The sequence below is a fragment of the Pseudophryne corroboree genome, chromosome 4 (assembly GCF_028390025.1).
Source record: "Pseudophryne corroboree isolate aPseCor3 chromosome 4, aPseCor3.hap2, whole genome shotgun sequence".
In the NCBI taxonomy this organism is placed as follows: domain Eukaryota; kingdom Metazoa; phylum Chordata; class Amphibia; order Anura; family Myobatrachidae; genus Pseudophryne; species Pseudophryne corroboree.
The window spans coordinates 436,955,951-436,976,824 of NC_086447.1; the positions used below are offsets into that span (position 1 = coordinate 436,955,951).

A 20,874-nucleotide genomic window follows, 5' to 3' on the forward strand; every position below is an offset into this window, starting at 1 on the left:
CTTCTTCTCCCCTAAGTCCCTCGTTGCAGTGATCCTGTTGCCAGCAGGACTCACTGTAAAATAAAAAACCTAAGCTAAACTTTTCTAAGCAGCTCTTTAGGAGAGCCACCTAGAATTGCACCCTTCTCGGCCGGGCACAAAAATCTAACTGAGGCTTGGAGGAGGGTCATAGGGGGAGGAGCCAGTGCACACCACCTGATCCTAAAGCTTTACTTTTTGTGCCCTGTCTCCTGCGGAGCCGCTATCCCCCATGGTCCTTTCAGGAACCCCAGCATCCACTAGGACGATAGAGAAATCTTTTTAGCTTTTTGTTGAGGCGGGACGCCATCATGTCCACCTGTGGCCTTTCCCAATGGTGTACAATCATTTGGAAGACTTCTGGATGAAATCCCCACTCTCCCGGGTGGAAGTCGTGCCAGATGAGAAAGTCTGCTTCCCAGTTGTCCACTCCGGAAATGAACACTGCTGACAGTGCTAACACATTATTTTCCGCCCATCGGAAAATCCTTGAGGCTTCTGCCATCGCCATCCTGCTTCTTGTGCCGCCCTTTTGGTATACATGGGCGACCGCCGTGATGTTGTCTGACTGGATCAGCACCGGCTGGTGTTGAAGCAGGGGTCTAGCCTAACTTAGGGCATTGTAAATGGCCCTTAGTCCCAAATATTTATGTGTAGGGAAGTCTCCTGACTCGACCATAGTCCTTGGAAGTTTCTTCCCTGTGTGACTGCCCCTCAGCCTCGAAGGCTGGCATCCGTGGTCATCAGGACCCAGTCCTGTATGCCGAATCTGCGGCCCTCTAGAAGATGAGCACTCTGCAGCCACCACAACAGCGACACCCTGGCCCTTGGAGACAGGGTTATCATCCGATGCATCTGAAGATGCGACCCGGACCACTTGTCCAACAGATCCCACTGGAAGATCCTTGCATGGAACCTGCCGAATGGAATTTCTTCGTAAGAAGCTACCATCTTTCCCAGGACTCGCGTGCATTGATGCACCGACACCTGTATTTGTTTTAGGAGGTCTCTGACTAGAGATGACAACTCCTTGGCCTTCTCCTCCGGGAGAAACACTTTTTCCTGTTCTGTGTCCAGAACCATACCCAGGAACAGTAGACGCGTCGTAGGAACCAGCTGCGACTTTGGAATATTCAGAATCCAGCCGTGCTGTTGTAGCACTTCCCGAGATAGTGCTACTCCGACCAACAACTGCTCCCTGGACCTCGCCTTTATAAGGAGATCGTCCAAGTAGGGATAATTATAACTCCCTTTTTATTTTTGAAGGAGTATCATCATTTCGGCCATTACCTTGGTAAATACCCTCGGTGCCGGGGACAGACCAACGGCAACGTCTGGAATTGGTAATGACAGTCCTGTACCACAATCCTGAGGTACTCCTGGTGAGGAGGGTAAATGGGGACATGCAGGTAAGCATCCTTGATGTCCAGTGATACCATGTAATCCCCTTCGTCCAGGCTTGCAATAACCGCCCTGAGCGATTCCATTTTGAACTTGAGCCTTCGTATATAAGTGTTCAAGGATTTCAATTTTAGAATGGGTCTCACCGAACCGTCTGGTTTCGGTACCACAAACATTGTGGAATAGTAACCCCGGCCTTGTTGAAGGAGGGGTACCTTGATTATCACCAGCTGGAAGTACAGCTTGTGAATTGCCGCCAGTACTACCTCCCCTTTCTCCGAGGGCAGTAGGCAAGGCTGATTTGAGGTAACGGCGAGGGGGAGTCGCCTCGAACTCCAGCTTGTATCCCTGTGATACTACTTGCAGAACCCAGGGATCCACCTGTGAGCGAGCCCACTGGTCGCTGAAGTTCCCGAAACGTGCCCCCACCGCACCTGGCTCCACCTGTGGAGTCCCAGCGTCATGCGGTGGACTCAGAGGAAGCGGGGGAAGATTTTTGATCCTGGGAACTGGCTGTCTGGTGCAGCTTTTTTCCCACTTCCCTTGACTCTGTGCAGAAAGGAAGCGCCTTTGACCCGCTTGCTTTTCTGAAGCCGAAAGGGCTGTACCTGATAATACAGTGCGCTTTCTTAGGCTGTGAGGAAACCTGAGGTAAAAATTTTTTCTTCCCAGCTGTTGCTGTGGATACGAGGTCCCAGAGACCATCCCCAACAATTCCTCACCCTTATAAGGCAGATGTGCCTTTTAAAGTCAACATCACCTGTCCACTGCCGGGTCCCCAATACCCTCCTGGCAGAATGGACATTGCATTAATTCTGGATGCCAGCCGGCAAATATCCCTCTGTGCATCCCTCATATATAAGACTACGTCTTTAATATGCTCTATGGTTAGCAAAATAGTATCCCTGTCCTGACAGGGTAACAAACCCCGCTGCAGCAGCACTATCCATGCTGAGGCAATTGCAGGTCTCAGTATAGTACCTGAGTGTGTATATACAGACTTCAGGATAGCCTCCTGTTTTTTATCAGCAGGCTCCTTCAAAGTGGCCGTATCCTAAGACGGCAGTGCCACCTTTTTTGACAAACGTGTGAGCGCCTTATCCACCCTAGGGGATATCTCCCAACGTGACCTATCCTCTGGCGGGAAAGGGTACGCCATCAGTAACTTTTTAGAAATTACCAGTTTCTTATCGGGGGAACCCACGCCTCTTCATACACTTCATTCACTCATCTGATGGGGGAACAAAACACTGGCTGCTTTTTCTCCCCAAACATAAAACCCCTTTTTTTCTTTTTTTTTTGGTACTTGGGTTAATGTCAGAAATGTGTAACACATTTTTCATTGCCGAGATCATGCAACGGATGTTCCTAGTGGATTGTGTATATGTCTCAACCTCGTCGACACTGGAGTCAGACTCCGTGTCGACATCTGTGTCTGCCATCTGAGGTAGCGGGCGTTTTTTGAGCCCCTGATGGCCTTTGAGACGCCTGGGCAGGCGCGGCTGAGAAGCCGGCTGTCCCACAGCTGTTACGTCATCCAGCCTTTTATGTAAGGAGTTGACACTGTCGGTTAAAACCTTCCACCTATCCATCCACTCTGGTGTCGGCCCCACAGGGGGCGACATCACATTTATCGGCATCTGCTCCGCCTTCCACGTAACCTTCCTCATCAAACATGTCGACACAGCCGTACCGACACACCGCACACACACAGGGAATGCTCTGACTGAGGACAGGACCCCACAAAGTCCTTTGGGGAGACAGAGAGAGAGTATGCCAGCACACACCAAAGCGCTATATAATACAGGGATTCACACTTCCCACAGTGATTTTTCCCTTATAGCTGCTATAATACACAATTTTGCGCCTAAATTTAGTGCCCCCCTCTCTTTTTAACCCTTTGAGCCTGAAAACTACAGGGGAGAGCCTGGGGAGCTGTCTTCCAGCTGCACTGTGAAGAGAAAATGGCGCCAGTGTGCTGAGGGAGATAGCCCCGCCCCTTTTTCGGCAGACTTTCTCCCGCTTTTTATGGATCTCTGGCAGGGGTATTTTTCACATATATAGCCTCTAGGACTATATTTTGTGATTAATTTGCCAGCCAAGGTGTTAATATTGCTGCTCAGGGCGCCCCCCCCCCCCCCAGCGCCCTGCACCCATCAGTGACCGGAGTGTGAGGTGTGCATGAGGAGCAATGGCGCACAGCTGCAGTGCTGTGCGCTACCTTGTTGAAGACCGAAGTCTTCTGCCGCCGATTTTCAGGACCATCTTCATGCTTCTGGCTCTGTAAGGGGGACGGCGGCGCGGCTCCGGGACCGGACGATCGAGGTCGGGTCCTGTGTTCGATCCCTCTGGAGCTAATGGTGTCCAGTAGCCTAAGAAGCCCAAACTAGCTGCAATCAGGTAGGTTCGCTTCTTCTCCCCTTAGTCCCTCGTAGCAGTGAGTCTGTTGCCAGCAGATCTCACTGAAAATAAAAAACCTAAAATATACTTTCTTTTCTAGGAGCTCAGGAGAGCCCCTAGTGTGCATCCAGCTCAGCCGGGCACAAGATTCTAACTGAGGTCTGGAGGAGGGTCATAGTGGGAGGAGCCAGTGCACACCAGGTAGTCCTAAAGCTTTCTTTGGTTGTGCCCAGTCTCCTGCGGAGACGCTATTCCCCATGGTCCTTACGGAGTCCCAGCATCCACTTAGGACGTCAGAGAAAAAGACAATAAAAGGATGATCTTTGTCACTCAATACGATGAACGGTCCCCGATTGTGTCTCAGGCGATTAGGAAACACTGGCCCATTGTCAGCACAGACCCAATGGTTGGCAAGCATTGCTCTGAACCCCCTATGATTGCTTACAGACGGGGAAAAACTTGAAATAACTTCTTATGCACCCGAGCAGGACCAAGAAAGTGGTGGACAAGACCTGGCTCTTAACACAAAAACCGGGGTGCTTCAAGAGTACAGGTTGCGCAACATGCCAACATATGGTGTTGGGGCCAAGTTTTCCACATCCTCAGAATGGTGACTCTATACGTATAAGCTACACTGTCTTTCAGACTTTGTCGTCTATTTGCTGACTTGTCCGTGCGGACTGTCCTATGTAGGAATGACGACCTGTAAATTTCGAGAGAGGATGGCTAATCACCGTATGTCGATTCGGCAGGCACTCTCCTCTGGAGTCACGGACAAACCAGTAGCATTACATTTCCTGAAATTGGGTCTTCAGCTATCGGGCCTTAGATGTCGCATTATTGACTGGGTGCCGCCTCCAGTCCGCGGAGGAGACCGGACATTGCTACTGAAGAAACTCGAGGCGCAATGGATATTCCGCCTCGGGACAGTGGCCCCATATGGCCTCAATGAGTGTAACCCACTTAACATTTTCTTGCGATAAGATTGCTACACTCTTCGAAAAGTATCTTCATCATCGAGATGTTATGTCTATATTACACACCGTACTGTTAGAACTGGAGACTTGGCAGATATGCCAGGCCTCCCGTTCTAAAAAATTTATTTTAAAATAAAAGTTTTTTTGTTGACCAAAACCCCCTCGGACATTTGTAATTGTTTTGTTTTGTTTTTTTGTTTCTATATACATTAGCTGTTTGATATTTGGTACTCTTTAGGATTATATATGTTTACTAGCTAGTTTAATATTATTCTTGTGCCTGTCTAGTATGGGCGTGGCACTGCGTGTATATTTGGTTAAGGTTAGATCTGATCTATGTGCTCTTTTCTTGCCTGACGGGCTCCTTAATGCCGTTCCAGGGTCCCTTTAATTATGATGTTCCAAAATAACCTATACATGTCTCGCCGTGTGTCCGGATGCATTTGATTAGGGTAATATATCTGAACACTTATTTTATGTGGATGACAGGCTGGCGGATTCATGGTGCTCGAGTACGCGTTGTGTTCCACTTGTTGTATGTGGAGCGCATTTGCGTCCCTGGTTGCCATGGATGCATCACCAACGGGCGGCGGAAGTGATGGATGCGTTCCACTGGGTTCTGGTGGAACGCACCAAGGTGGCTTTTAATGTGGTCGCACGGGTGCTCCGTGTTACTCGGAGCGCACCCGGAAGCGTAAGTGACGGTGACGCGATGCGCTCCGCCGATGCCTGGTGGAACGCATTGTTCTGGAAGCGGAAGTGGCGTGGTGCGTTCCACCGGTATTCGGTGGAGCGCACGCTAAAGGCCCCTGTCTTATCTGATCAATGCTATTGATGGCTAGGTGTGACATGCATGGGCCAGGTCGAAGTGATTGACCCTAATGGATGCTTTGACCTGGTAGTAAAAAGCCCATTGACTAAGGTTATTATTTACTGTTTGGTATGCTGTTGGATCAGGAAGTGATGCAATTCCATTATGCATTGTGATTGGCCGATTTGAATTTGCCGCTTTTTCTGGGACTTCCTGGTGGTATTTTAGAGGCCTGTCAGGCATTGCTTGGTTGATGCTGGTCTGGTTTGGACTGTGACAAGATGCTGTAACAGATAATGCTGTGACTATCCTGATGAATGTCCGGAGTGGACCGAAACGTTGAGATCACCAACTACGATGCATATGTGAGGATTAAAATATATTTTTTTATGGATTTGCTCTGGTGAGTGCACTCACTTTTTCTACTTTTCTATATATAGGCCTTGAGGCGAAGATCTGCCCGATTGAAGATTAAAAAAAAAAAAGTTAAAGTGGCTTCCAGTTCCAGTCTTTTGCATTTGTGTATGACAGCACCATACCCTCCATTACCACAGCACATGCACAGAAATCTGTGCACATACAGAACGGACATCCCAATAGCAGACTATATGAAGCACTGTGGGAGGAAAACAGGAAGACCTGTGGCGGCAGACATGTTTCGGAGAGAGGCTCAGTGTGCTTGAACAGCCCCTACTGAATCATATAGGGACTACAGGACACACACGAAAAGGCAGATAAATCAGTGATTTTATGCACTGTCTACATTACTAAAAAAAGAAAAAATTATATTTAAGGCTTTCTCCAACTAAAGTGCTAGGGAAAAAGGAGAGTTATGGTAGACTTACCATGAATAACTCTCCTTCTACAAGGTACATTGGGTTCCACAGAGAAACATTGGGGTGTAGAGTGGATCTTGATCCAGAGGAACCAACAGGCTAAAGCTTTAGGCTGTTCCAGGATGCATTGGGGCCTCCTCTATAACCCCGCCTCCAGGCACTGTGAGCTTAGTTTCGTTAACCAGTCAAATGCAGGAGCAGGCAAGAGAGAAGGCAGATGTTAGTCACATAGAACCCCATTTTCACGACAGGAGAAGGGACCAGTGGCTAATGCCATACAAACCCATAGAAGCTAGGTCCGTCAGGGTGGGCGCCCTGTGAAATCCAATGTACCTCGCAGAAAGAGTTAACCAAGGTTAGTTTACTATAACTCTACTTTTCTGCAGCAGTGTACATTGTGTTCCACAGGGAAACATCAGGGATGTCCTAGAGTAGTTCCTCAAGGGAGGGGACGCGCCTTAGCAGGTATGAAAATCCGGCGTCCAAAGGAAGCATCCTGGGAGGCGGAAGTATCAAAAGGCATAGAACCTAAATGAACGTGTTCACTGAGGACAACGTAGCTGCGTTGCACAATTGTTCTGTGGACGCGCCACGGCGGGCCACCCAAAAGGTCCAACAGACCGAGTAGAACGGGCTTTAATAGCAGCACGAGCTTTGAGTCCAGCCTGTGCATAAGCTAGTGCAATCACCATTCTAATCCATCTGGCCAAGGTTTGCTTATTTGCAGGCCAGCCACATTTTTGAAAAGCAAACAAGACAAAAAGGGAATCTGCCCTCCTGGTAGAGGCAGTCCTCTCCACATATATACAGAGAGCTCTTACCACATCCAAAGACCACTCTTTGGAGGAAAAATCAGAAGAGATAAAAGCCGGAACCACAATCTCTTGGTTAAGGTGAAAAGATGACACCACCTTAGGTAAATAACCTGGGCGAGTTCTAAGAACTGCCCGGTCATGCTGAAATATCAGAAAGGGTGGACAATAGGACAAAGTGCTTTAGTCAGACACCCATCTAGCAGAGGCAATAGCCAGTAAAAACAAGACATTGGCTGTGAACCATTTAAGGTCCACAGACTCAACAGGTACAAATTAAGACTTTTGCAGGGAATTCAGGACACAGACAGATCCCATGGAGACACAGGAGGGCCATAGGGAGGCTCAATCCTTAAGACACCCTGGGTGAATGTATGAACGTCAGGATTAGACGCAATTTTTCTCTGAAACCAAACCGACAAGGCAGATTATATGAACCTTGAGGGAGGCCAGACGAAGGCCTAAATCCAGGCCGCGTTGCAGAAAAGCCAGAATTCTGGAAGTTCTGAAGCTGTATGTATCATAATTCTTATCAGCACACCAGGTGAAGTAAGAATTCCAGACCCTGTAATAAATCCGAGCAGATGCCGGTTTTCGGGCTTCCAACATAGTTTGGATGACCGTCTCAGAGAATCCTTTGGCCCTCAGGAGTGATGCTTCAAGAGCCACGCCGCCGTTAAAGCCAGTCTGACCAGGTCCGGATAGAGACAAGGGTCCTGTACGAGCAGGTCTGGTCGTTAAGGAAGTAGAAGAGGACGCTCTGTCGATAGACCCTGCAGGTCTGAGAACCAATGCCGTCTGGGCCACGCTGGAGCGACTAGTAGTATTCCTCCTTCTTGTTTGAACTTCCGCAGGACCCTGGGCAGGAGTGACACTGAAGGGAACATGTAGGGCAGCAGAAAGTTCCACGGAATTGCTAGTACGACCACAAACGCTGCTTGAGGATCCCTGGTCCTTGATCTGGAGACCGGAACCTTGTGATTGTGCCGAGGCGCCATCAGGTCTACATCTGGTAGGCCCCACTTGTCCACTAGGCATTGAAAGACTTCCGGATGAAGACTCCACTCTCCGGCGTGCACGTCCTGACGACTGAGGAAGTCCGCATCCCAGTTTAGGAAGCCCAGAATGAACACTGACGATATTGCTGGCAGATGGTGTTCCGCCCAACGAAGTATTTTTGACACTTCCATCATAGCCATGCGGCTTAGAGTGCCACCTTGATGGTTTATGTATGCCACACTGGTGGCATTGTCTGACCGTACTTTTACTGGCCTGTTCTGTAACAGAGGCCGGGCGAGAGTCAATGCATTGAACACTGCCCGCAACTCCAGAATGTTTATTGGGAGGAGTGATTCCTCCTTGGTCCATCGACCCTGAAAAAAGTGTTTTGCTTCAACACTGCACCCCATCCCCTCAGACTGGATTCTGTTGTCAGCAGGACCCAGTCGGGGATCCAGAAGGGACGGCCCCTGCTCAATTGCAGGTCCTGTACCCACCAGGTCAGAGACAGACGAACCTCCGGAGTTAAAGTGATCATGTGAGATCTGATCCGATGAGGTAGGTCGTCCCATTTGGAAATAATTAACCTCTGCAGATGGCGAGAATGAAATGGAGCGTACTCTACCATGTCGAATACCGACATCATCAGGCCAACTACTTGCATTGCCGAGTGTATCGACACTCTGGGGCGACGCAGGAAGGATCTTATCCTGTCCTGAAGCTTCAGAACTTTTTCTGGAGACAGAAACAGACACTGACTGTGTGTCCAGGAGTGCGCCCAGGTGCACCATGCTCTGAGCTGGGACCAGCGAGGATTTCTTCCAATTTATGAGCCACCCGTGGGCTTGTAGGAAGTTTACAGTCAGTTGCAGATGACTGAGGAGGACATCGTGGGAGTTTGCCATAATAAGCAGGTCGTCCAGATACGGCAGGATCCTGACTCCTTGGCAACGGAGATGTGCCGTCATTATGGCCATGACCTTGGTGAAGATCCGAGGAGCCGTAGCCAGTCCAAATGGCAGAGCCTGGTACTGATAGCAGAGGTCTCCAATAGCAAACCGCTGATACTGCTGATGCAACATGGCAATAGGTATATGCAGGTACACATCCTGTATATCCAGGGACACCATATAGTCTCCGGTTTCCATAGCCACTACAATTGAGCGCAGTGTTTCCATACGGAACTTGGACACGCACACAAACTTGTTCAGTGATTTGAGGTTGAGTGTAGGCCGTAAAGACCCATTGGGTTTTGGAGCTAGAAACAGGGTCGAGTATTAACCTCTGCCTCTCTGGGCCAGAGGAACCGGCACTACCACTCCTGGAGGGAACTCACAACCTTTTGCAGAACTTGTGCCTTTAACTGATCCGAAGGGATAACAGTGGTGCAAAACTGGCAAGGGGGACGTCTCTTGAATGAGACTGCATACCCGTGAGAGACAAATTCCCGCACCCATGCGTCTGAAGTGGTCTTTAACCAGATCTCGTGAACTGCAGAAGTCGGCCTCCCACCCTGGGGTCCCCCAGAGGGAGGCCTGCCCAGTCATGCTCGTCTTGTTTAGAAGCAGGCTGGCGGGTCGTCCAGGATTGTTTAGTCTTGGGCTTTGTGGTTTTGGGAGCACAAGACTGTCTCTGGTATGCCTGACCTTTTGCTTTCCCTTGAGGCCGAAAGGAACGAAAAGTGGTACCTTTTGCCTTCTGTGCAGAAGGATTAGTATTTGGGAGAAAGGCAGAAGGTAGTCTTAGCAGCTGCTGAGACAATTTTATTAAGGTTTTCCCTAAACAAAATGTCCCCCTTAAAGGGGAGCACCTCCAAAGTCATTTTGGAGTCAAGGTCCACCTTTCATGACCTCAAACACAGAACACGTCGAGCAAGGACAGACGTAGTCGACACCTTGGCTGCGAACACACCCACCTCAGAGGACGCCTCCTGAATGTAATAGGAGGCGGTGGTAATGCGAGACCGATATTGTCTGACATTGACAGATATATCCTCGGGCAGCTCTTCTTCTATTGCTTCAACCAATGCTTCAATACCTTTTGCAGCCCAAGAGGCTGCAAAAGTGGGTTTATGTACAGCACCTGTAAGGGAGTAAATCGATTTCAGGTATCCCTCCACACGCTTATCGGTCGGTTCCCTCAGTGAAGTGACAGTGGTGAGAGGCAGAGTGGATGACACAACTAGGCGGGTGACATGAGAATCCACAGGCAGTGGATTTTCCCACCTGTTACATAACTCTGCAGGGAGAGGATAGCGAGCCAAGGCCCGTTTAGACAGAGGGAACTTCTTCGCTGGATTAGACCGGGGTTCCTGCCTGATGTCCACCAAATGGTCAGAGTGGGGTAATAGATTTTTAACCACCACCTGCCATTTAAACATATCAGTTTTCTTAGTCACAGTAGCAGAATCCTCATCGGCGATTTGTAGGATCTGTTTAATAGCAACTACTAGGGCAGGGACATCAATTTGCAAAGGAGAATCCTCATCAGAAACACCTGATTCAGTGTCTGACAGAACAGTATGCTCCTCCTCTTCAGATGAAACATCTAAGAGATCTGTGGATTGTGAGGAGGAAGCAGCCCGCTTAGATGACCCAGAGACATGGGAGTGACCTTGAGTAGATTTTTGTCTGACCAAGGATTGATTTAATTGTTGCAACTGGTTAGACAAATTTTCCAGCCAAGGCGGATTAACCATTGGAACAATATGTGGCTGTAGTGGCACAGGTGGTTCCATAAGGGGCGTAAGGCGTTCCACCAGAGTACCTAGTAGGTTTGTGAACACAGCCTGGGGTGGCTCTTGATTAGTTACAGGAGCTGCGGACTGACTGGGAGATGCATGACACACAGTACACAGACCATTATACAAAACTCCCCCCTCTAGTAAATCCTTGGTACATGCTCTGCATGATGCAGAGGCCTCCACAGACTTACTGCCCTTCTTGTTAGGCATTGTGCACAAATGCAACAGCAGAACGGTTTAGTACGATAAAGCCAGACAGAGTACAATACCTGCAAATAAATCTGGTATTATGTGACTGAATACACAGTACACAACACCTGCGAATAAATCCGGCATTATGTGACTGAGTACACAGCAGAATACACGTAATGGGTAAATACTGTAACGCACTATATACTGTATATGACCCAGACCCACCTAGTCCCTTAGGGTACAGAATATAGTGATAGATATATCTGGGAAACACTGCAAGTGAAACCACATAGCAGATACAGGCACACACAGTCACAGGCAATGCAGATAATTATTATGACAATAAAACTGCACTGGACTAGTATATGTACAGATATATCCCCTTGGTGAAGTCCAGACACTGACGGACGAAACGAGCTGGGACGGCTTGCTGATATCTCCTTTATGGACAGTTAAGCTTTATATATTTTTAAATCTTGTATGTGTGTTTTCCAGCCATTTTTATGTCATTGTTTATATTAAATCTATGAATTTTAACTTTTCACTGTTGAGGCAGACAATTGAGTTTAATTGGGACTAAGCATGTTCCCTAAAGATGTCTTGTGAAATTAGGCAGTGACATATCACAATTTTGTGAATGGTACACACTATGTTTGCTGTTTTCTCTCTTGTTTACATGTACTAAGCTTCAAATGATGGCTGATTGAGCGAAGCTTTCTTAAAACCAAATAAGTGATTTGGACCGATTTTATCAACTTTTCTGTTTTACCATAATTCTCACACTCTTGGGCGCTGGTATTCACTATTTCCTGCTGATTATATATATAACACAGAACGGTCTTAGACCAGAGGTATATATCAGAATACTCGTACAATATATCCTGTAGTAGGTACACTCTTAACTAACGCTGTCTGTATAAACACATGTAGAATACTCAAGTGTTTGTAAAGTCACAGCACTGTATACAGGCGGCTTTACAAGGGAGACCTTGTCCTGCAGTCCCGGAGACCAGCCGCAGCTATGCTTAGAAGACGGCGCCCAGCGTCTCAGTCAGGGAGCGAGGGAGAGTGTAAGGCAGCTCCAGGGCAGGAAAATTTACAGTAGTTGGCGCCCTGGTGTCGGGGGAGGACCTACAAGGTCAAACGCTGGCTCCCCTGTGATGGTCCTCACCACAGGTACTACAGAGTCTTATTAAAATAGGTGTTAGTACACCCAACCTATACTCCTATGCCCTGGTGGTCTAGTGGTGTCCCTGCTCGGTGACAGTGTATACACCAGCGTTGCAGTCCGTCTCCCTAAACCACGTCAGGAACGCGATTTAATGGCGGGACCATCTTACCTCCTCCCCGTAGCAGCTACGCGAACCAGGAGAGCGTCTGCATCCATGTGCCTAAAGACGGAGCGTCTCCGCCACAAGTACCCAGGAACAGGCCTCGGGAGTGTGCGACTCAACTTGGGAGGTGATGGAGCAGCAGAACAGAATGTCACACTGACATAACTGCGCTGCAGCCCTTGAAGTCTTCTTAGAAATCTTTTCAGGGCTGCCCAGTGCAGCCCCCCTGTTACGTGACCTGCTGCTGCAGGCACCAACTCGAAACCGAGCTCCAGTGCATGTAGACGGGGTTTATAGGAGGAGGCCCCAACGCATCCTGGGACAGCCTAAAGCTTTAGCCTGTTGGTGCCTCTGGATCAAGATCCACTCTACACCCAGATGTTTCCCTGGAGAATACAATGTGCTGTACAAACTAAAATACATGTTTTAGTTTATTAAATAGACCTTAGTATCCGAGGTAACTTGAAGAAATAAAAAAAATAAAAAAGGGTTTGCATGGACAAGTACTCAAACTTAATGAAGAACTGAAAGTTAAGCAGTATATGATGTTCAAGGTATGCAAGATAAATTAATAGTTATCCAAAGAGGCTTGGTGGCATAAACACATTTTGCAAACAGTTAATAGTCAACAAGTCTCTCAGAAAAAAAAAAAAGTTTATTACAAGAATACATAGTCCATTAGCAGCTCTTGAATGATGCATTTGGAGAGCTATTTTAAGTATCCATAATTAGAATAGCCAAACACTTGTATTATGTGGCGGAATCTCACAAAATGGGCAGTAGTTCCTTTCACATGAATATATACAGTGCCTTGCTAAAGTATTCACCACCCTTTGCATTTTTCATGTTTTGTTGCCTCACAACCTGGAATTAAAATGGATTGTTTGAAGGTTTGCATCATTTCATTCACAGAACATGCCTAGAACTTTGAAGGGTTTTTTTTTTGTTTGTTTTTTATTGTGAAGCAAACAACAAATAGGACAAAATAACAAAAAACTTCAGCGTGCATAACTATTCACCGCCCAAAACTCAGTACTTTGTAGAGCCACCTTTTGCGGCAATTACAGCTGCAAGTCGCTTTGGATAAGTCTCTATGAGCTTGCCACATCTCACCACTGGGATTTTTACACATTCCTCAAGGCAAAACTGCTCCAGCTCCTTCATGTTGGATGGTTTCCGCTTGTGAACAGCAATCTTCAGGTCTCACCACAGATTCTCTATTGGATTGAGATCTGGGCTTTGACTAGGCCATTCCAACACATTTAAATGTTTCTCCTTAAACCACGCGAGTGTTGCTTTAGCAGTATGCTTAGGGCCATTGTCCTGCTGTTAGGTGAACCTCCGTCCCAGTCTCAAGTCACAGGCAGACGGAAACAGGTTTTGCTCAAGAATATCACTGTATTTAGCACCATCCATCTTTCCCTCGACTCGAAACAGTTTCCCCTGCCACCACCATGTCTCACTGTGGGGATGGTGTTCTTGGGGTGATGGGATGTGTTTGGTTTGCGCCAGACATAGCGTTTTCCTTGGTGGACGAAAAGTTCAATTTTGGTCTCATCTGACCAGAGCACCTTCCTCCATACATTTGTGGAATTGTCCACATGCCCTTTGGCAAACTCAAAACGTGCCTTCTTATTTGTAACACCAAGTACTGGCTTTTTTTCTGGCCACTCTTCCATAAAGCCCAGCTCTATGGAGTGTACGGCTTATTGTGGTCACATGCGCAGATACACCAGTCTCTGCTGTGGAACTCTGCAGCTCCTTCAGGGTTACCTTTGGGCTCTGTGCTGCCTCCCTGATTAATGCCCTCCTTGCCCGGTCTGTGAGTTTTGGTGGCCGGCCCTCTCTTGGCAGGTTTGTTGTGGTACCATGTTCTTTCCATTTGAAGATGATGGATTTGATGGTGCTCCAGGGGATCATCAAAGATTTGGATATTTTTTTTTTTTTTTTATAACCCAACCCTGACTTGTACTTCTCAACAACTTTGTCCCTGACTTGTTTGGAGAGCTCCTTGGTCTTCATGGTGTGATGCCTCTTGCTTAGTGGTGTTGCAGCCTCTGGGGCCTTTCAGAAAAGGTGTGTTTATACGGACAGATCATGAGGTGGACTTCATTTCACCAATTATGTGACTTCTGAAGGTAATTAGTTGCACCAGAACTTTTGAGGGGCTTCATAGCAAAGGGGGTGAATACATATGCACATGCCAATTTTCAAATTTTACTTATAAAAATTATTTTATATATAACTTTTTCTCATTTCACTTCACCAACTTAAACTATTTTGTGCAGATCCATCACATAAAATTCAGATTTTAAAAAACCCATTAAATTATAGGTTGTAATGTAACAAAATAGGTAAAAAGCCAAGAAGGGTGAATACTTTAACAAGGCACTGTAAATATTATTGATTCATTAAACTCAATGAGAGGGACTACAAATATTTTTTCATATCCAGATTAACTGGAATAAAGCAAATGTAGGCAGGAGAGTGCACCTATAATACTTGTGAGCACCTCAGGCACTCTTAGGCTAACCCCTTGCAGTGTCAGTAGTCACACATCAGGGAGCCCATAAAACCTCCTGCTGAGAATAGGTCCCCAATGTAGTGCAGGTGGCAGGTACACAGGGTCCTTGCAGCAGAGGGTACACCCATGCTTATAGGTGGTATTTTGACCTGTCCTGTACTACGAAAATAAGAATTTACTTACCGATAATTCTATTTCTCGTAGTCCGTAGTGGATGCTGGGGACTCCGTAAGGACCATGGGGAATAGCGGCTCCGCAGGAGACTGGGCACATCTAAAGAAAGCTTTAGGACTATATGGTGTGCACTGGCTCCTCCCCCTATGACCCTCCTCCAAGCCTCAGTTAGGATACTGTGCCCGGACGAGCGTACACAATAAGGAAGGATTTTGAATCCCGGGTAAGACTCATACCAGCCACACCAATCACACCGTACAACTTGTGATCTGAACCCAGTTAACAGCATGATAACAGAGGAGCCTCTAGAAAAGATGGCTCACTACAGCAATAACCCGATTTTTTGGTAACAATAACTATGTACCAGTATTGCAGACAATCCGCACTTGGGATGGGCGCCCAGCATCCACTACGGACTACGAGAAATAGAATTATCGGTAAGTAAATTCTTATTTTCTCTAACGTCCTAAGTGGATGCTGGGGACTCCGTAAGGACCATGGGGATTATACCAAAGCTCCCAAACGGGCGGGAGAGTGCGGATGACTCTGCAGCACCAAATGAGAGAACTCCAGGTCCTCCTCAGCCAGGGTATCAATTTTGTAGAATTTTACAAACGTATTTGCTCCTGACCAAGTAGCTGCTCGGCAAAGTTGTAAAGCCGAGACCCCTCGGGCAGCCGCCCAAGATGAGCCCACCTTCCTTGTGGAGTGGGCATTTACAGATTTTTGGCTGTGGCAGGCCTGCCACAGAATGTGCAAGCTGAATTGTACTACAAATCCAACGAGCAATAGTCTGCTTAGAAGCAGGAGCACCCAGCTTGTTGGGTGCATACAGGATAAACAGCGAGTCAGATTTCCTGACTCCAGCCGTCCTGGAAACATATATTTTCAGGGCCCTGACAACGTCTAGCAACTTGGAGTCCTCCAAGTCCCTAGTAGCCGCAGGCACCACAATAGGTTGGTTCAGGTGAAACGCTGAAACCACCTTAGGGAGAAACTGAGGACGAGTCCTCAATTCCGCCCTGTCCGAATGGAAAATCAGATAAGGGCTTTTACAGGATAAAGCCGCCAATTCTGACACGCGCCTGGCCCAGGCCAGGGCCAACAGCATGACCACTTTCCATGTGAGATATTTTAACTCCACAGATTTAAGTGGTTCAAACCAATGTGACTTTTGGAACCCAAAAACCACATTGAGATCCCAAAGTGCCACTGGAGGCACAAAAGGAGGCTGTATATGCAGTACCCCTTTTACAAACGTCTGAACTTCAGGGACTGAAGCTAGTTCTTTTTGGAAGAAAATTGACAGGGCCGAATTTGAACCTTAATGGACCCCAATTTCAGGCCCATAGACACTCCTGTTTGCAGGAAATGTAGGAATCGACCCAGTTGAATTTCCTCCGTCGGGCCTTACTGGCCTCGCACCACGCAACATATTTTCGCCAAATGCGGTGATAATGTTTTGCGGTTACATCCTTCCTGGCTTTGATCAGGATAGGGATGACTTCATCCGGAATGCCTTTTTTCCTTCAGGATCCGGCGTTCAACCGCCATGCCGTCAAACGCAGCCGCGGTAAGTCTTGGAACAGACAGGGTCCTTGCTGGAGCAGGTCCCTTCTTAGAGGTAGAGGCCACGGATCCTCCGTGAGCATCTCTTGAAGTTCCGGTTACCAAGTCCTTCTTGGCCAATCCGGAGCCACGAATATAGTGCTTACTCCTCTCCATCTTATCAATCTCAGTACCTTGGGTATGAGAGGCAGAGGAGGGAACACATACATTGACTGGTACACCCACGGTGTTACCAGAGCGTCTACAGCTATTGCCTGAGGGTCCCTTGACCTGGCGCAATACCTGTCGAGTTTTTCCCAACGGTTTATAATCATGTGGAAGACTTCTGGGTGAAGTCCCCACTCTCCCGGGTGGAGGTCGTGCTGAGGAAGTCTGCTTCCCAGTTGTCCACTCCCGGAATGAATACGGCTGACAGTGCTATCACATGATTTTCCGCCCAGCGAAGAATCCTTGCAGCTTCTGCCATTGCCCTCCTGCTTCTTGTGCCACCCTGTCTGTTTACGTGGGTGACTGCCGTGATGTTGTCCGACTGGATCAACACCGGCTGACCTTGAAGCAGAGGTCTTGCTAAGCTTAGAGCATTGTAAATGGCCCTTAGCTTCAGGATATTTATGTGAAGTGATGTCTCCAGGCTTGACCATAAGCCCTGGATATTCCTTCCCTGTGTGACTGCTCCCCAGCCTCGCAGGCTGGCATCCGTGGTCACCAGGACCCAGTCCTGAATGCCGAATCTGCGGCCCTCTAGAAGATGAGTACTCTGCAACCACCACAGGAGGGACACCCTTGTCCTTGGTGACAGGGTTATCCGCTGATGCATCTGAAGATGCGACCCGGACCATTTGTCCAGCAGGTCCCACTGGAAAGTTCTTGCGTGGAATCTGCCGAATGGGATTGCTTCGTAGGAAGCCACCATTTTACCCAGAACCCTTGTGCATTGATGCACTGAGACATGGCTCGGTTTTAGGAGGTTCCTGACTAGCTCGGATAACTCCCTGGCTTTCTCCTCCGGGAGAAACACCTTTTTCTGGACTGTGTCCAGAATCATCCCTAGGAACAGAAGACAAGTCGTCGGAACCAGCTGCGATTTTGGAATATTGAGAATCCAATCGTGCTGCCGCAACACTACCTGAGATAGTGCTACACCGACCTCCAACTGTTCCCTGGATCTTACCCTTATCAGGGAATCGTCCAAGTAAGGGATAACTAAAATTCCCTTCCTTCGAAGGAATATCATCATTTCGGCCATTACCTTGGTAAAGACCCGGGGTGCCGTGGACCATCCATACGGCAGCGTCTGAACTGATAGTGACAGTTCTGTACCATAAACCTGAGGTACCCTTGGTGAGAAGGGTAAATTTTGACTTGAAGGTAAGCATCCTTGATGTCCCGAGACATCATGTAGTCCCCTTCTTCCAGGTTCGCAATCACTGCTCTGAGTGACTCAATCTTGAATTTGAACCTCTGTATGTAAGTGTTCAAAGATTTTAGATTTAGAATCGGTCTCACCGAGCCGTCCGGCTTCGGTACCACAACAGTGTGGAATAATACCCCGTTCCCTGTTGCAGGAGGGGTACCTTGATTATCACCTGCTGGGAATACAGCTTGTGAATGGCTTCCAAAACTGTCTCCCTGTCAGAAGGAGACATCGGTAAAGCCGACTTTAGGAAACGGCGAGGGGGAGACGTCTCGAATTCTAATTTGTACCCCTGAGATATCACCTGAAGGATCCAGGGGTCTACTTGCGAGTGAGCCCACTGCGCGCTGAAATTCATTGAGACGGGCCCCCCACCGTGCCCCCCACCGTGCCTGATTCTGCTTGTAAAGCCCCAGCGTCATACTGAGGGCTTGGCAGAGGCGGGAGAGGGTTTCTGTTCCTGGGAACTGGCTGATTTCTGCAGCCTTTTTCCTCTCCCTCTGTCACAGGGCAGAAATGAGGAACCTTTTGCCCGCTTGTCCACGAAAAGACTGCGCCTGATAATACGGCGTCTTCTCATGTTGAGAGGCGACCTGGGGTACAAACGTGGATTTCCCAGCTGTTGCCGTGGCCACCAGGTCTGAAAGACCGACCCCAAATAACTCCTCCCCTTAATAAGGCAATATTTCCAAATGCCGTTTGGAATACGCATCACCTGACCACTGACGTGTCCATAACCCTCTACTGGTAGAAATGGACAACGCACTTAGACTTGATGCCAGTCGGCAAATATTCCGCTGTGCATCACGCATATATAGAAATGCATCTTTTAAATGCTCTATAGGCAAAAATATACTGTCCCTATCTAGGGTATCAATATTTTCAGTCAGGGAATCCGAACACGCCAACCCAGCACTGCACATCCAGGCTGAGGCGATTGCTGGTCGCAGTATAACACCAGTATGTGTGTAAATACATTTTAGGATACCCTCCTGCTTTCTATCAGCAGGATCCTTAAGGGCGGCCATCTCAGGAGAGGGTAGAGCCCTTACAAGCGTGTGAGCGCTTTATCCACCCTAGGGGGTGTTTCCCAACGCACCCTAACCTCTGGCGGGAAAGGATATAATGCCAATAACATTTTAGAAATCATCAGTTGTTATCGGGGAAAAACCACGCATCATCACACACCTCATTTAATTTCTCAGATTCAGGAAAACTACAGGTAGTTTTTCCTCACCGAACATAATACCCCTTTTTGGTGGTACTTTTATTTTATCAGAAATGTGTAAAACATTTTTCATTGCCTCAATCATGTAACGTGTGGCCCTACTGGAAGTCACATTTATCTCTTCACCGTCGACACTGGAGTCAGTATCCGTGTCGGCGTCTATCTGCCATCTGAGGTAACGGGTGCTTTAGAGCCCCTGACGGCCTATGAGACGTCTGGACAGGCACAAGCTGAGTAGCCGGCTGTCTCATGTCAACCACTGTCTTTTATACAGAGCTGACACTGTCACGTATTCCTTCCAACAGTTTATCCACTCATGTGTCGACCCCCTAGGGGGTGACATCACTATTACAGGCAATCTGCTCCGTCTCCACATCATTTTTCTCCTCATACATGTCGACACAAACGTACCGACATACAGCACACACACAGGGAATGCTCTGATAGAGGACAGGACCCCACTAGCCCTTTGGGGAGACAGAGGGAGAGTTTGCCAGCACACACCAGAGCGCTATATATATACAGGGATAACCTTATATAAGTGTTTTTCCCCTTATAGCTGCAGTATCTTTAATACTGCGCGTAATTAGTGCCCCCCCTCTCTTTTTTAACCCTTTCTGTAGTGTAGTGACTGCAGGGGAGAGCCAGGGAGCTTCCCTCCAACGGAGCTGTGAGGGAAAATGGCGCCAGTGTGCTGAGGAGATAAGCTACGCCCCCTTATCGGCGGCCTTATCTCCCGTTTTTCTATGTATTCTGGCAGGGGTTAAATGCATCCATATAGCCCAGGAGCTATATGTGATGCATTTTTTGCCATCCAAGGTGTTTTTATTGCGTCTCAGGGCGCCCCCCCCCCAGCGCCCTGCACCCTCAGTGACCGGAGTGTGAAGTGTGCTGAGAGCAATTGCGCACAGCTGCAGTGCGGTGCGCTACCTTGTTGAAGACAGGACGTCTTCTGCCGCCGATTTTCCGGACCTCTTCTGTCTTCTGGCTCTGTAAGGGGGCCGGCGGCGCGGCTCCGGGACCCATCCAGGCTGAACCTGTGATCGTCCCTCTGGAGCTAATGTCCAGTAGCCAAGAAGCCCAATCCACTCTGCACGCAGGTGAGTTCGCTTCTTCTCCCCTTAGTCCCTCGATGCAGTGAGCCTGTTGCCAGCAGGTCTCACTGAAAATAACAAACCTAAACTAAAACTTTCACTAAGAAGCTCAGGAGAGCCCCTAGTGTGCACCCTTCTCGTTCGGGCACAAAGATCTAACTGAGGCTTGGAGGAGGGTCATAGGGGGAGGAGCCAGTGCACACCAGATAGTCCTAAAGCTTTCTTTAGATGTGCCCAGTCTCCTGCGGAGCCGCTATTCCCCATGGTCCTTACGGAGTCCCCAGCATCCACTTAGGACGTTAGAGAAAACTACATTTAGGTATTGTAAGGTACAACATAAGCATTTAG

At 48.1% G+C, this 20,874-nt stretch overlaps 1 protein-coding gene across 1 annotated transcript in view; it reads right to left on the reverse strand.

Annotated features, from left to right (window-relative positions):
- Positions 1-20,874, reverse strand: part of SNAP91 (synaptosome associated protein 91) — a 346,885-nt gene that overhangs the window by 121,045 nt on the left and 204,966 nt on the right. The window lies entirely within an intron of this gene.